Source organism: Oncorhynchus masou, chromosome 24 (genome assembly GCF_036934945.1).
Source record: "Oncorhynchus masou masou isolate Uvic2021 chromosome 24, UVic_Omas_1.1, whole genome shotgun sequence".
NCBI lineage: Eukaryota > Metazoa > Chordata > Actinopteri > Salmoniformes > Salmonidae > Oncorhynchus > Oncorhynchus masou.
Window position 1 is genome coordinate 11,686,750 of NC_088235.1, and position 13,255 is coordinate 11,700,004.

Below are 13,255 nucleotides of genomic sequence, written 5' to 3' on the forward strand. Positions count from 1 at the left end.
TCAGGGAGCTGTGAGGCAAGATAGTTTCAGGGAGCTGTGAGGCAGGGAGCTGTGAGGCTAGGTACTGTCAGGGAGCTGTGAGGCTAGATACTGTCAGGGAGCTGTGAGGCAAGGTAGTGTCAGGGAGCTGTGAGGCAAGGTAGTTTCAGGGAGCTGTGAGGCAAGGTAGTTTCAGGGAGCTGTGAGGCAAGGTAGTTTCAGGGAGCTGTGAAGCTAGGTACTGTCAGGGAGCTGTGAGACTAGATACTGTCAGGGAGCTGTGAGGCTAGATACTGTCAGGGAGCTGTGAGGCTAGATGCAGTCAGGGAGCTGTGAGGCTAGGTAGTTTCAGGGAGTTGTGATGCTAGGTCGTTTCAGGGAGCTGTGAGACTAGATACTGTCAGGGAGCTGTGAGGCTAGATACAGTCAGGGAGCTGTGAGGCTAGATAGTTTCAAGATGTGAGGCTAGGTAGTTTCAGGGAGGTTGAGGCTAGGTAGTGTCAGGGAGCTAGACTAGGGAGCTGTGCTGGCTGCTGTGAGGCTGTTTCTGGCTGGGAGTTGTAGTCAGGGGCTGTGAGGCTAGGTAGTATCAGGGAGCTGTGAGGCTAGGTCAGGGGAGCTGTGAGGCTAGATACTGTCAGGGAGCTGTGAGGCTAGGTACTGTCAGGGAGCTGTGAGGCTAGGTACTGTCAGGGAGCTGTGAGGCAGATAGTTTCAGGGAGCTGAGCTGTGTGAGGCTAGATATTTCAGGTAAGTGTCAGGGAGCTGTGAGGCTAGGTAGTGTCAGGGAGCTGTGAGGCTGTGAGAGGTAGCTGTCAGGGGCTGTGAGGCTAGGTAGTTTCAGGGAGCTGTGAGGCTAGGTAGTTTCAGGGAGCTGTGAGGCTAGGTAGTGTCAGGGAGCTGTGATGCTAGGTCGTTTCAGGGAGCTGTGAGGCTAGGTACTGTCAGGGAGCTGTGATGCTAGGTAGTTTCAGGGAGCTGTGAGGCTAGGTAGTTTCAGGGAGCTGTGAGGCTAGATAGTTTCAAGGAGCTGTGAGACTAGGTAGTGTCAGGGAGCTGTGAGGCTAGATAGTGTCAGGGAGCTGTGAGGCTAGCAGGCTAGGTAGTTTCAGGGAGCTGTGAGGCTAGGTAGTGTCAGGGAGCTGTGAGCTAGGTAGTGTCAGGGAGCTGTGTCAGGCTAGGTAGTGCTCAGGGAGCTGTGAGGCTAGGTAGTTTCAGGGAGCTGTGAGGCTAGGTAGTGTCAGGGAGGTGAGCTGTGAGGTTGACTAGGCTAGGGTAGTTTCTGTCAGGGGGAGCTGTGAGGCTAGATAGTTTCAGGGAGCTGTGAGGCTAGGTGGTGTCAGGTTGAGCTGTGAGGCTAGGTAGTGTCAGGGAGACCAGTTGTGATGCTAGGTAGTTTCAGGGAGCTGTGAGGCTAGGTAGTGTCAGGGAGCTGTGAGGCTAGGTAGTGTCAGGTTGAGACCAGTGTTAGCAGGCTAGGTAGTGTCAGGTTGAGACCAGTGTTAGAGGCTAGGTAGTTTCAGGTTGAGACCAGTGTTAGCAGGCTAGGTAGTGTCAGGGAGACCAGTGTTAGCAGGCTAGGTAGTAGTATCAGGTTGAGACCAGTCAGGGAGACTGTTAGCAGGCTAGGTAGTTTCAGGTTGAGACTGTGAAGCTAGGTAGTGTCAGGGAGACCAGTGAGCAGGCTAGGTAGTGTCAGGGAGCTGTGAGCAGGCTAGGTAGTGTCAGGGAGTTGTGAGGCTAGGTAGTATCAGGGAGCTGTGAGGCTAGGTAGTTTCAGGGAGCTGTGAGGCTAGGTGAGGCTAGTAGTATCAGGGAGCTGTGAGGCTAGGTAGGGTCAGGGAGCTGTGAGGCTAGGTACTGTCAGGGAGCTGTGAGGCTAGATAGTTTCAGGGATGTGAGGGAGACTAGTAGTTTCAGGGAGCTGTGAGGCAAGGTAGTGTCAGGGAGCTGTGAGGCTAGTGGGGAGCTGTGAGGCTAGATAGTTTCAGGGAGCTGTGAGGCTAGGTAGTGTCAGGGAGCTGTGAGGCTAGGTACTGTCAGGGAGCTGTGAGGCTAGATAGTTTCAAGGAGCTGTGAAGCTAGGTAGTGTCAGGGAGCTGTGAGGCTAGATAGTTTCAAGGAGCTGTGAGACTAGGTATTTCAGGGAGCTGTGAGGCTAGGTAGTGTCAGGGAGCTGTGAAGCTTGGGAGCTGTGAGGCTAGGTAGTGTCAGAGAGCTGTGAGGCTAGGGAGCTGTGAGGCTAGGTAGTTTCAGGGAGCTGTGAGGCTATGTAATGTCAGGGAGCTGTGATGCTAGGTAGTGTCAGGGAGCTGTGAGGCTAGGTAGTATCAGGGAGCTGTGAGGCTAGGTAGTGTCAGGGAGCTGTGAGGCTAGGTGGTGTCAGGTTGAGACCAGTGTTAGCAGGCTAGGTAGTATCAGGTTGAGACCAGTATTAGCAGGCTAGGTAGAATCAGGTTGAGACCAGTGTTAGCAGGCTAGGTAGTGTCAGGTTGAGACCAGTGTTAGCAGGCTAGGTAGTGTCAGGTTGAGACCAGTGTTAGCAGGCTAGGTAGTGTCAGGTTGAGACCAGTGTTAGCAGGCTAGGTAGTGTCAGGTTGAGACCAGTGTTAGCAGGCTAGGTAGTTTCAGGTTGAGACCAGTGTTAGCAGGCTAGGTAGTGTCAGGTTGAGACCAGTATTAGCAGGCTAGGTAGAATCAGGTTGAGACCAGTGTTAGCAGGCTAGGTAGTATCAGGTTGAGACCAGTGTTAGCAGGCTAGGTAGTGTCAGGTTGAGACCAGTGTTAGCAGGCTAGGTAGTGTCAGGTTGAGACCAGTGTTAGCAGGCTAGGTAGTATCAGGTTGAGACCAGTGTTAGCAGGCTAGGTAGTGTCAGGTTGAGACCAGTGTTAGCAGGCTAGGTAGTGTCAGGTTGAGACCAGTGTTAGCAGGCTAGGTAGTATCAGGTTGAGACCAGTGTTAGCAGGCTAGGTAGTGTCAGGTTGAGACCAGTGTTAGCAGGCTAGGTAGTGTCAGGTTGAGACCAGTGTTAGCAGGCTAGGTAGTATCAGGTTGAGACCAGTGTTAGCAGGCTAGGTAGTATCAGGTTGAGACCAGTGTTAGCAGGCTAGGTAGTCTCAGGTTGAGACCAGTGTTAGCAGGCTAGGTAGTGTCAGGTTGAGACCAGTATTAGCATGTTAGGTAGTATCAGGTTGAGACCAGTGTTAGCAGGCAAGGTAGTGTCAGGTTGGGACCAGTGTTAGCAGGCCAGGTAGTGTCAGGTTGAGACCAGTGTTAGCAGGCTAGGTAGGGTATCAGGTTGAGACCAGTGTTAGTAGGTAGGGTTGAGACCAGTAGCAGGCTAGGTAGTCAGGTTGAGACCAGTGTTAGCAGGCTAGGTAGTGTCAGGTTGAGACCAGTATTAGCATGTTAGGTGTATCAGGTTGAGACCAGTGTTAGCAGGCAAGGTAGTGTCAGGTTGAGACCAGTGTTAGCAGGCTAGGTAGTGTCAGGTTGAGACCAGTGTTAGCAGGCTAGGTAGTATCAGGTTGAGACCAGTGTTAGCAGGCTAGGTAGTATCAGGTTGAGACCAGTGTTAGCAGGCTAGGTAGAATCAGGTTGAGACCAGTGTTAGCAGGCTAGGTAGTATCAGGTTGAGACCAGTGTTAGCGGGCTAGGGAGTATCAGGTTGAGACCAGTGTTAGCAGGCTAGGTTTTCTCAGGGGTTAAGACCAGTGTTAGCAGGCTAGGTAGAATCAGGTTGAGACCAGTATTAGCATGTTAGGTAGTATCAGGTTGAGACCAGTGTTAGCAGGCTAGGTAGTATCAGGTTGAGACCAGTGTTAGCAGGGTAGGTAGTATCAGGTTGAGACCAGTGTTAGCAGGCTAGGTAGTATCAGGGTGAGACCAGTGTTAGCAGGCTAGGTAGTCTCAGGGGTTAAGACCAGTGTTAGCAGGCTCGGTAGTTCCATTGCTGTAGTGTCCTGGTCTCCAGAACTCGTCATGTTTCTTCCAGCCAGGTATTTTTAGCGCTGATATAATGTCTCTCTGCTTGGGCCAATCCCTGCTCTGCTCATTGACGACTCCGGTGTCACTCTCAAACAGGGAAAATGGCAGTGGAGGAGGGAGCAGAGTTGCTAGAAGCAGTAAGTGTTGACATTAAATTACTTTGTACTGTTTCACTCTCTGCATCACTACTCATTAGTTCTGACTGTAGGAATGTGTGGTGACATTGCCTGGTGTTGTGTAGTGACTTAGGGCTGAGAGATGGACCAGTGTCAGGGTAATAGATGTTACAGTGTTTACGGGACGGGACAGAGGACAAGCATGCTGCAGCACCGTGACGCATTGTGTGGCAGGGGCTTAGATTTCAGCTAAGGACCCCGGAATGACTCAGAAATAAGGGAAAAGACTGTTTTATATTAGTGTGTTACTGTGGGGGACATGACTGTAGTAGAACATTAACTGTAGTGAACATTAGATATGAACATTAACAGGGATGTGACTGTAGTAGATATGAACATTAACAGGGATGTTACTGTAGTAGATATGAACAGGGATGTTACTGTAGTAGATATTAATAGAGAGAGAGCTGTATATCACCTGACTACAGTGGGAGATTGGAGAGAGGTGTATATCACCTGACTACAGTGGGAGATTGGAGAGAGGTGTATATCACCTGACTACAGTGGGAGGGAGATTAGAGAGAGCTGTATATCACCTGACTACAGTGGGAGGGAGATTGGAGAGAGGTGTATATCACCTGACTACAGTGGGAGGGAGATTAGAGAGAGGTGTATATCACCTGACTACAGTGGGAGGGAGATTAGAGAGAGTGTATATCACCTGACTACAGTGGGAGGGAGATTAGAGAGAGGTGTATATCACCTGACTACAGTGGGAGGGAGATTAGAGAGAGGTGTATATCACCTGACTACAGTGGGAGATTGGAGAGAGGTGTATATCACCTGACTACAGTGGGAGATTGGAGAGAGGTGTATATCACCTGACTACAGTGGGAGATTGGAGAGAGGTGTATATCACCTGACTACAGTGGGAGATTAGAGAGAGGTGTATATCACCTGACTACAGTGGGAGATTGGAGAGAGGTGTATATCACCTGACTACAGTGGGAGGGAGATTAGAGAGAGGTGTATATCACCTGACTACAGTGGGAGGGAGATTAGAGAGAGGTGTATATCACCTGACTACAGTGGGAGGTGGATTAGAGGTGTAGACTACAGTTGGAGAGAGGTGTATATCACCTGACTACAGTGGGAGATTGGAGAGAGGTGTATATCACCTGACTACAGTGGGAGATTGGAGAGAGGTGTATATCACCTGACTACAGTGGGAGATTGGAGAGAGGTGTATATCACCTGACTACAGTGGGAGATTGAACAGAGAGGTGTATATCACCTGACTACAGTGGGAGGGAGATTGGAGAGAGGTGTATATCACCTGACTACAGTGGGAGATTGGAGAGAGGTGTATATCACCTGACTACAGTGGGAGGGAGATTAGAGAGAGGTGTATATCACCTGACGACAGTGGGAGGGATTGAGAGAGCTGTATATCACCTGACTACAGTGGGAGGGATTGGAGAGAGGTGTATATCACCTGACTACAGTGGGAGGAGATTGAACAGAGAGAGTGTATATCACCTGACTACAGTGGGAGGAGATTAGAGAGGTGTGTATCACCTGACTACAGTGGGAGGGAGATTAGAGAGAGGTGTATATCACCTGACTACAGTGGGAGGGAGAATGGAGAGAGGTGTATATCACCTGACTACAGTGGGAGGGAGATTGGAGAGAGGTGTATATCACCTGACTACAGTGGGAGGGAGATTGGAGAGAGGTGTATATCACCTGACTACAGTGGGAGATTGGAGAGAGGTGTATATCACCTGACTACAGTGGGAGGGAGATTGGAGAGACGGTGAATATCACCTGACTAGTAATTTAGTTCACTGGTAGTGGGAGATTGGTTAGGGTGGTCCTGGTAGTTAGGGTTAGGTGTATATCACTGACGACAGTGGAAGATTGGGAGATCCTATATGGTTACAGGTTGGAGGGTATATCACCTGACTACAGTGGGAGATTAGGAGAGGGGTGTATTCACCTGGTAGTTAGGAGATTGGAGGGTGTATCACCTGACTACAGTGGGAGATTAGAGGTGTATATCACCTGACTACAGTGGGAGATTGAGAGAGGTGTATATCACCTGGTACAGTGGGAGGGTTGGAGAGAGGTCATCACCTGACTACAGTGGGAGGTTTGGAACAGGAGGTGTATAATGTCCTGACTAGTGGGAGATTAGAGAGGTGATCCTGGTAGTTAGGGAGATTGGAGGGTGTATATCACCTGACTACAGTGGGAGTTCAGAGAGGTGTCGTTCCTGACTACAGTGGGAGGGTTGGAGGGGTGTAGTCACCTGACCTGGGAGATTGAAGATTGACTAGTGGGAGGGAGATTGGAGAGAGGTGTATATCACCTGACTACAGTGGGAGATTGGAGAGAGGTCATATCACTGACTACAGTGGGAGATTAGGAGAGTATATCACCTGACTGGGAGATAGTGTATCACCTGACTACAGTGGGAGATTGGGAGATTATATCACCTGACCAGTGGGAGATTGGAGAGAGTGTATATCACCTGACGACAGTGGGAGGGAGATTGGAGAGTTGTGATTGACCAGTGGAGATTGGAGAGAGTGTATATCACCTACACAGTAGAGAGGTGTATATCACCTGACTACAGTGGGAGATCTCCTACGACAGTGGGAGGAGATTGTATATCACTGACTGGGAGATTGGAGAGAGTGTATATCACCTGACTACAGGGGAGGAGATTAGTAGAGATGTCACCTGACTGCAGTGGGAGATTGAGAGAGCTGTATATCACCTGACTTGATTAGAGAGATGTATATCACCTGACTACAGTGGGAGGAGATTGGAGAGAGGTGTATATCTCTGACTACAGTGGGAGATTAGAGAGGTGTAGTACCTGACTACTGGGAGGGAGATTGGAGACAGATGTATATCACCTGACTACAGTGGGAGATTAGGGGTGTATATTGACTACAGTGGGAGGGAGAGAGGGTTGAGAGAGATGTATATCACCTGACTACAGTGGGAGATTAGAGAGAGGTCACCTGACCACAGTGGGAGATTGGAGAGAGCTGTATATCACCTGACTACAGTGAGGGAGATTAGGTGTATATCACCTGACTACAGTGGGAGGGAGATTGGAGAGAGTCACCTGATGGGTTAGTAGTGCATATCACCTGACTACAGTATGGGAGATTAATCGATGTATATCACTGACTTCTGACCAGAGTCACCTGATACAGGGGAGGGAGATGTAATAGTGCACTATAAATGGAATAGGGTGCCATAGTTAGGGTTATTCCTGGTAGTCTAGATTAGGCTGATCCTCTGTTGATTATGCTGACCATCTTGGGGTTGGTCATTCCTGTAGTTAGGTTAGGGTCATTCCTGATAGTTACATGCTTTAGATGTGTTCTGATCTCATTCTCTAGCTTCCTGCTGAATCGTTAGGGTCCATGCTTTATGTGGTGTGATCTCATTCTCTAGCTTCCTGCTGAATCGGTAGGGTCCATGCTTTATGTGGTCTGATCTCATTATCTCTAGCTTCCTGCTGAATCGGTAGGGTCCATGCTTCATGTGGTCTGATCTCATTCTCTAGCTTCCTGAATCGGTAGGGTCCATGCTTTATGTGGTCTGATCTCATTCTCTAGCTTCCTGCTGAATCGGTAGGGTCCATGCTTTATGTGGTCTGATCTCATTCTCTAGCTTCCTGCTGAATCGGTAGGGTCCATGCTTTATGTGGTCTGATCTCATTCTCTAGCTTCCTGCTGCTGAATCGGTAGGTCCATGCTTTATGGGTCTGATCTCATTCTCTAGCTTCCTGCTGAATCGGTAGGGTCCATGCTTTATGTGGTCTGATCTCATTCTCTAGCTTCCTGCTGAATCGGTAGGGTCCATGCTTTATGTGGTCTGATCTCATTCTCTAGCTTCCTGCTGAATCGGTAGGGTCCATGCTTTATGTGGTCTGATCTCATTCTCTAGCTTCCTGCTGAATCGGTAGGGTCCATGCTTTATGTGGTCTGATCTCATTCTCTAGCTTCCTGCTGAATCGGTAGGGTCCATGCTTTATGTGGTCTGATCTCATTCTCTAGCTTCCTGCTGAATCGGTAGGGTCCATGCTTTATGTGGTCTGATCTCATTCTCTAGCTTCCTGCTGAATCGGTAGGGTCCATGCTTTATGTGGTCTGATCTCATTCTCTAGCTTCCTGCTGAATCGGTAGGGTCCATGCTTTATGTGGTCTGATCTCATTCTCTAGCTTCCTGCTGAATCGGTAGGGTCCATGCTTTATGTGGTCTGATCTCATTCTCTAGCTTCCTGCTGAATCGGTAGGGTCCATGCTTTATGTGGTCTGATCTCATTCTCTAGCTTCCTGCTGAATCGGTAGGGTCCATGCTTTATGTGGTCTGATCTCATTCTCTAGCTTCCTGCTGAATCGGTAGGGTCCATGCTTTATGTGGTCTGATCTCATTCTCTAGCTTCCTGCTGAATCGGTAGGGTCCATGCTTTATGTGGTCTGATCTCATTCTCTAGCTTCCTGCTGAATCGGTAGGGTCCATGCTTTATGTGGTCTGATCTCATTCTCTAGCTTCCTGCTGAATCGGTAGGGTCCATGCTTTATGTGGTCTGATCTCATTCTCTAGCTTCCTGCTGAATCGGTAGGGTCCATGCTTTATGTGGTCTGATCTCATTCTCTAGCTTCCCGCTGAATCGGTAGGGTCCATGCTTTATGTGGTCTGATCTCATTCTCTAGCTTCCTGCTGAATCGGTAGGGTCCATGCTTTATGTGGTCTGATCTCATTCTCTAGCTTCCTGCTGAATCGGTAGGGTCCATGCTTTATGTGGTCTGATCTCATTCTCTAGCTTCCTGCTGAATCGGTAGGGTCCATGCTTTATGTGGTCTGATCTCATTCTCTAGCTTCCTGCTGAATCGGTAGGGTCCATGCTTTATGTGGTCTGATCTCATTCTCTAGCTTCCTGCTGAATCGGTAGGGTCCATGCTTTATGTGGTCTGATCTCATTCTCTAGCTTCCTGCTGAATCGGTAGGGTCCATGCTTTATGTGGTCTGATCTCATTCTCTAGCTTCCCGCTGAATCGGTAGGGTCCATGCTTTATGTGGTCTGATCTCATTCTCTAGCTTCCTGCTGAATCGGTAGGGTCCATGCTTTATGTGGTCTGATCTCATTCTCTAGCTTTCTGCTGAATCGGTAGGGTCCATGCTTTATGTGGTCTGATCTCATTCTCTAGCTTCCTGCTGAATCGGTAGGGTCCATGCTTTATGTGGTCTGATCTCATTCTCTAGCTTTCTGCTGAATCGGTAGGGTCCATGCTTTATGTGGTCTGATCTCATTCTCTAGCTTCCTGCTGAATCGGTAGGGTCCATGCTTTATGTGGTCTGATCTCATTCTCTAGCTTCCTGCTGAATCGGTAGGGTCCATGCTTTCTGATCTCATTCTCTAGCTTCCCGCTGAATGGGTCCATGCTTTATCTCATTCTCTAGCTTCCTGCTGAATCGGTAGGGTCCATGCTTTATGTGGTCTGATCTCATTCTCTAGCTTCCTGAATCGGGTAGGGTCCATGCTTTATGTGGTCTGATCTCATTCTCTAGCTTTCTGCTGAATCGGGTAGGTCCATGCTTTATGTGGTCTGATCTCATTCTCTAGCTTCCCGCTGAATCGGGTAGGTCCATGTTTATGGTCTGATCTCATTCTCTAGCTTCCTGCTGGAATCGGTAGGGTCCATGCTTTATGTGGTCTGATCTCATTCTCTAGCTTCCTGCTGGTCAGTGGATGTGCTTTATGTGGTCTGATCTCATTCTCTAGCTTCCTGCTGAATCGGTAGGGTCCATGCTTTATGTGGTCTGATCTCATTCTCTAGCTTCCTGCTGAATCGGTAGGGTCCATGCTTTATGTGAGTCTGATCTCATTCTAGCTTCCCGCTGAATCGTAGGGTCCATGCTTTATGTGGTCTGATCTCATTCTCTAGCTTCCTGCTAGATCGGGTAGGGTCCATGCTTTATGTGGTCTGGATCTCATTCTCTAGCTTCCTCATGCGATCGTCTCAGCTCGCTGAGCTCGGTAGGGTCCATGCTTTATGTGCTCTGATCTCATTCTCACAGCTACCTGCTGTTAGGTCGTTCCCGATGGGTCCATGCTTTGCCACGTGGTCTGATCTCATTATCATCTAGCTACCCGCTCGAAGCGTTAGGGTCCATGCTTTATGTGGTCTGATCTCATTATCACTCTACCTACCTGCGCTGAAACGTTAGGAATCCATGCTTTAATGTGGTCTGCGTCTCATTATCCTCTAGCTACCCGCTGAAACGTCCCTTTCATGTGGTCTGTCCTGCCGGCGTCCAGGAGTCTGCTGGTCTGATCTCATTGTCCTCTACCCACCTGCTGGAGACGTTAAGGGTCCATGCTTTTGCTGTGGTCTGATCTCATTATCCTCTAGCTACCCGCTGAAACACTAGCGTCCAAGCTCCACATGCGCCTGCGATCTGATCATCACTCTAGCCTGCCCGCTGTAAGCATTAAGTGGTCGTCTCGGCCAATCACTCTGGCCACATCAGCTGGCTGTCCGTCCATGCACTGCATGTGGTCTGATCAACTCACCCGCCCGCTGACAAGAGAGGCAATCACCCTCTCTAAAGCGATTAAGGTCATGGCACTTTAGTGTGGTCTGATTTCATTATCTTCTAGCTTCCCGCTGCATCCGTAGGGTCCATGCTCATTATCTTTCCGCTGGTGTACAAAAAGTCCCGCTAGTGGTCTCATTATCTTCTAGCCACCGCCTGAGCTCGGCAGGTCTGTGTCTGGTCTCATTCTCTAGCTTCACACGCAGAATCCCGGCAGGGTCCACATGCTGTATGTGGTCACGATCTCGACTCAGCTCACTGTAGCGAAGCGTCGATCTCATTCTCTGGCTTCCATGCCGGATCGGTAGGGTCCATGCTGTGGTGAATCATTCTCAACTCACGTATCTGAGTCGAGTCATTCTCTGGCTTCACAGCTGAATCGGTCAGGAGTCCATGCTTTATGTGGTCTGATCTCATTCTCTAGCTTCCTGCTGAATCGGTAGGTCCGGTCTGATCTCATTATTCTCTAGCTTCCCGCTGAATCGTTAGGTCCGTGCCTTATGTGGTCTGATCCCATTCTCTCGCTTCGCCACTGCTGGATAGAGAGTCCATGCATGCGATGTGAGTCATGATTTCTCTAGCTCCACCGGCTGAGGCTCGGTTAGAAGGTCCATGCTTCATGTAGGTCTGATCGCATTCTCATCTAGCTCCCAGCTGAAACGGCGTAGGTCCATGCTTTATGTGTGCCTGATCTCATTATCCTCTACCTACCTGCTGGGACGTCATGGATCCATGCAATAAGTGGTCTGATCTCATTATCCTCTAGCTACCCGCTGAAACGTTAGGGTCAGCAGCTATGCTTAATGGTCTGATCTCATTATCCTCTGGCTACACGCTGAAGCATCAGGGTACCAGTCGCTTCTATGTGGTCTGTCTCTCATTCTCCTGGCTAGCTACCCGCTGAGGCATCCCGGCAGGAGTCCATGCCTCTCAGCTAGCTGAGATCGGTGGAGTCAGTGCTGACATGTGGTCTGATCTCATTCATCCTCAAGCTGCCCTCTGAAGCGTTAGGGTCCTGCTTTAATGTGGTCTGATCTCGTTATCTTCTAGCTTCCCGCTGGGCTCGGCAGGGTCCATAGCAGAGCATGTGGTCAGAAAATCTCATTATCTTCTAGCTTCCCGCTAGTGGAATACAGTAGGGTCCATGCTTTATGTGGTCTGAGCTCAGTCTCCAGCAGCCTGCGGAGTGAGCGGCAGGGACCACGCTTTGTGAGTCTGCAGCTCATTCTCTAGCTTCCTGCTGAGTCGGTAGGGACCATGCTTTGCAATGGTCTGATCTCATTCTCTAGCTCCCTGCTGAGGCTCGGTAGGGTCCATGCTTTTATGTGAGTCTGATCTCATTCTCTAGCATCCTGCTGAGTCGGTCAGTCCATGCTTTATGTGGTCTCGATCTCATTCTCTAGCTTCCAGTGCTGAATGACGAGCAGGGTCCATGTGTCTCTTGTAGTGTGTGATGTCTCGATCTCATTTCTCGCTAACCTGCTAGATAGTGAGTCCCAGCGTGACGATCGTCTGGTCTCATTAGCCCCTCAACAGCTCTGCCAGCTCGATGATCGAGCGTGGGTCCAGCCTTTTATGTAGTTGCAGTCTCATTATTCTCTAGGCAGCCTAGGCTGAATCGGCCAGGGTCCATGCAGTATGTGGTCTCAGTCTCACTCTACTCCAGCTTCACTGCCTGAGTCGAGTAGGGTCCATAGCTTTATGTGGTCTGAATCTCGATGCTCTAAGCTTCCCCGCTGAGTTCGGCCAGGGTCCATGATGCTATGTGGTCTGATCTCGTTCTGCTAGCTCCACTGCTGAGCTCGAGTAGAGTCCATGCTGTATGTGGTCTGATCTCATTCTCTAGCTTCCTACTGAATCGGCAGGGTCCATGCTGCATGTGGTCTGATCTCATTATTCTCTAGCTTCCCGCTGAATCGGTAGGGTCCATGCTGTATGTGGTCTGATCTCATTCTCTGGCTTCCCGCTAGATCGGTAGGGTCCATGCTGCATGTGGTCTGATGCTCATTCTCTATGCTACCTGCTGAAACGGTAGGGTCCCTGCTTCGTGGTCTGATCTCGTTCTCATCTAGCTACCCGCTGAAGCTCGGCAGGGTCCATGCTTTGTAGCGGTCTGATCTCATTCTCCTCTACCTACCTGCTGAGCTCGGTAGGGTCCATGCTTTATGTGTGCAGATATAATTCTCTCATAGCTCGAAATGGTGAGTATACATGTAGTCTGGAATCTCATTCTCCTGGCTCCTGCTGGGTAGCTGGTGTCATCTCACCTGGCTCAAATCTCAGCTCACTCCTGCCTAATAGGTGGCTTATGCACATGTCAGTGATACAATTCTTAACTTCCCGCTATACTGTGTCTCATTCTCAGCTCCAGCAGGGTCAGCACAACGGCATCTGTTATCCTGGCACTCAAAAAGTAGCTGGGGGCAGGAGTGTTGTAGCACAGTGTGGTCTCGATCTCGTTTAGCTTCCATAAGCTAGGCATGCTGTGGTCTGATCTCGATCCACAGCTTTCACCAACTCCCGGGCTCAGACAGAGATCATGCACTGT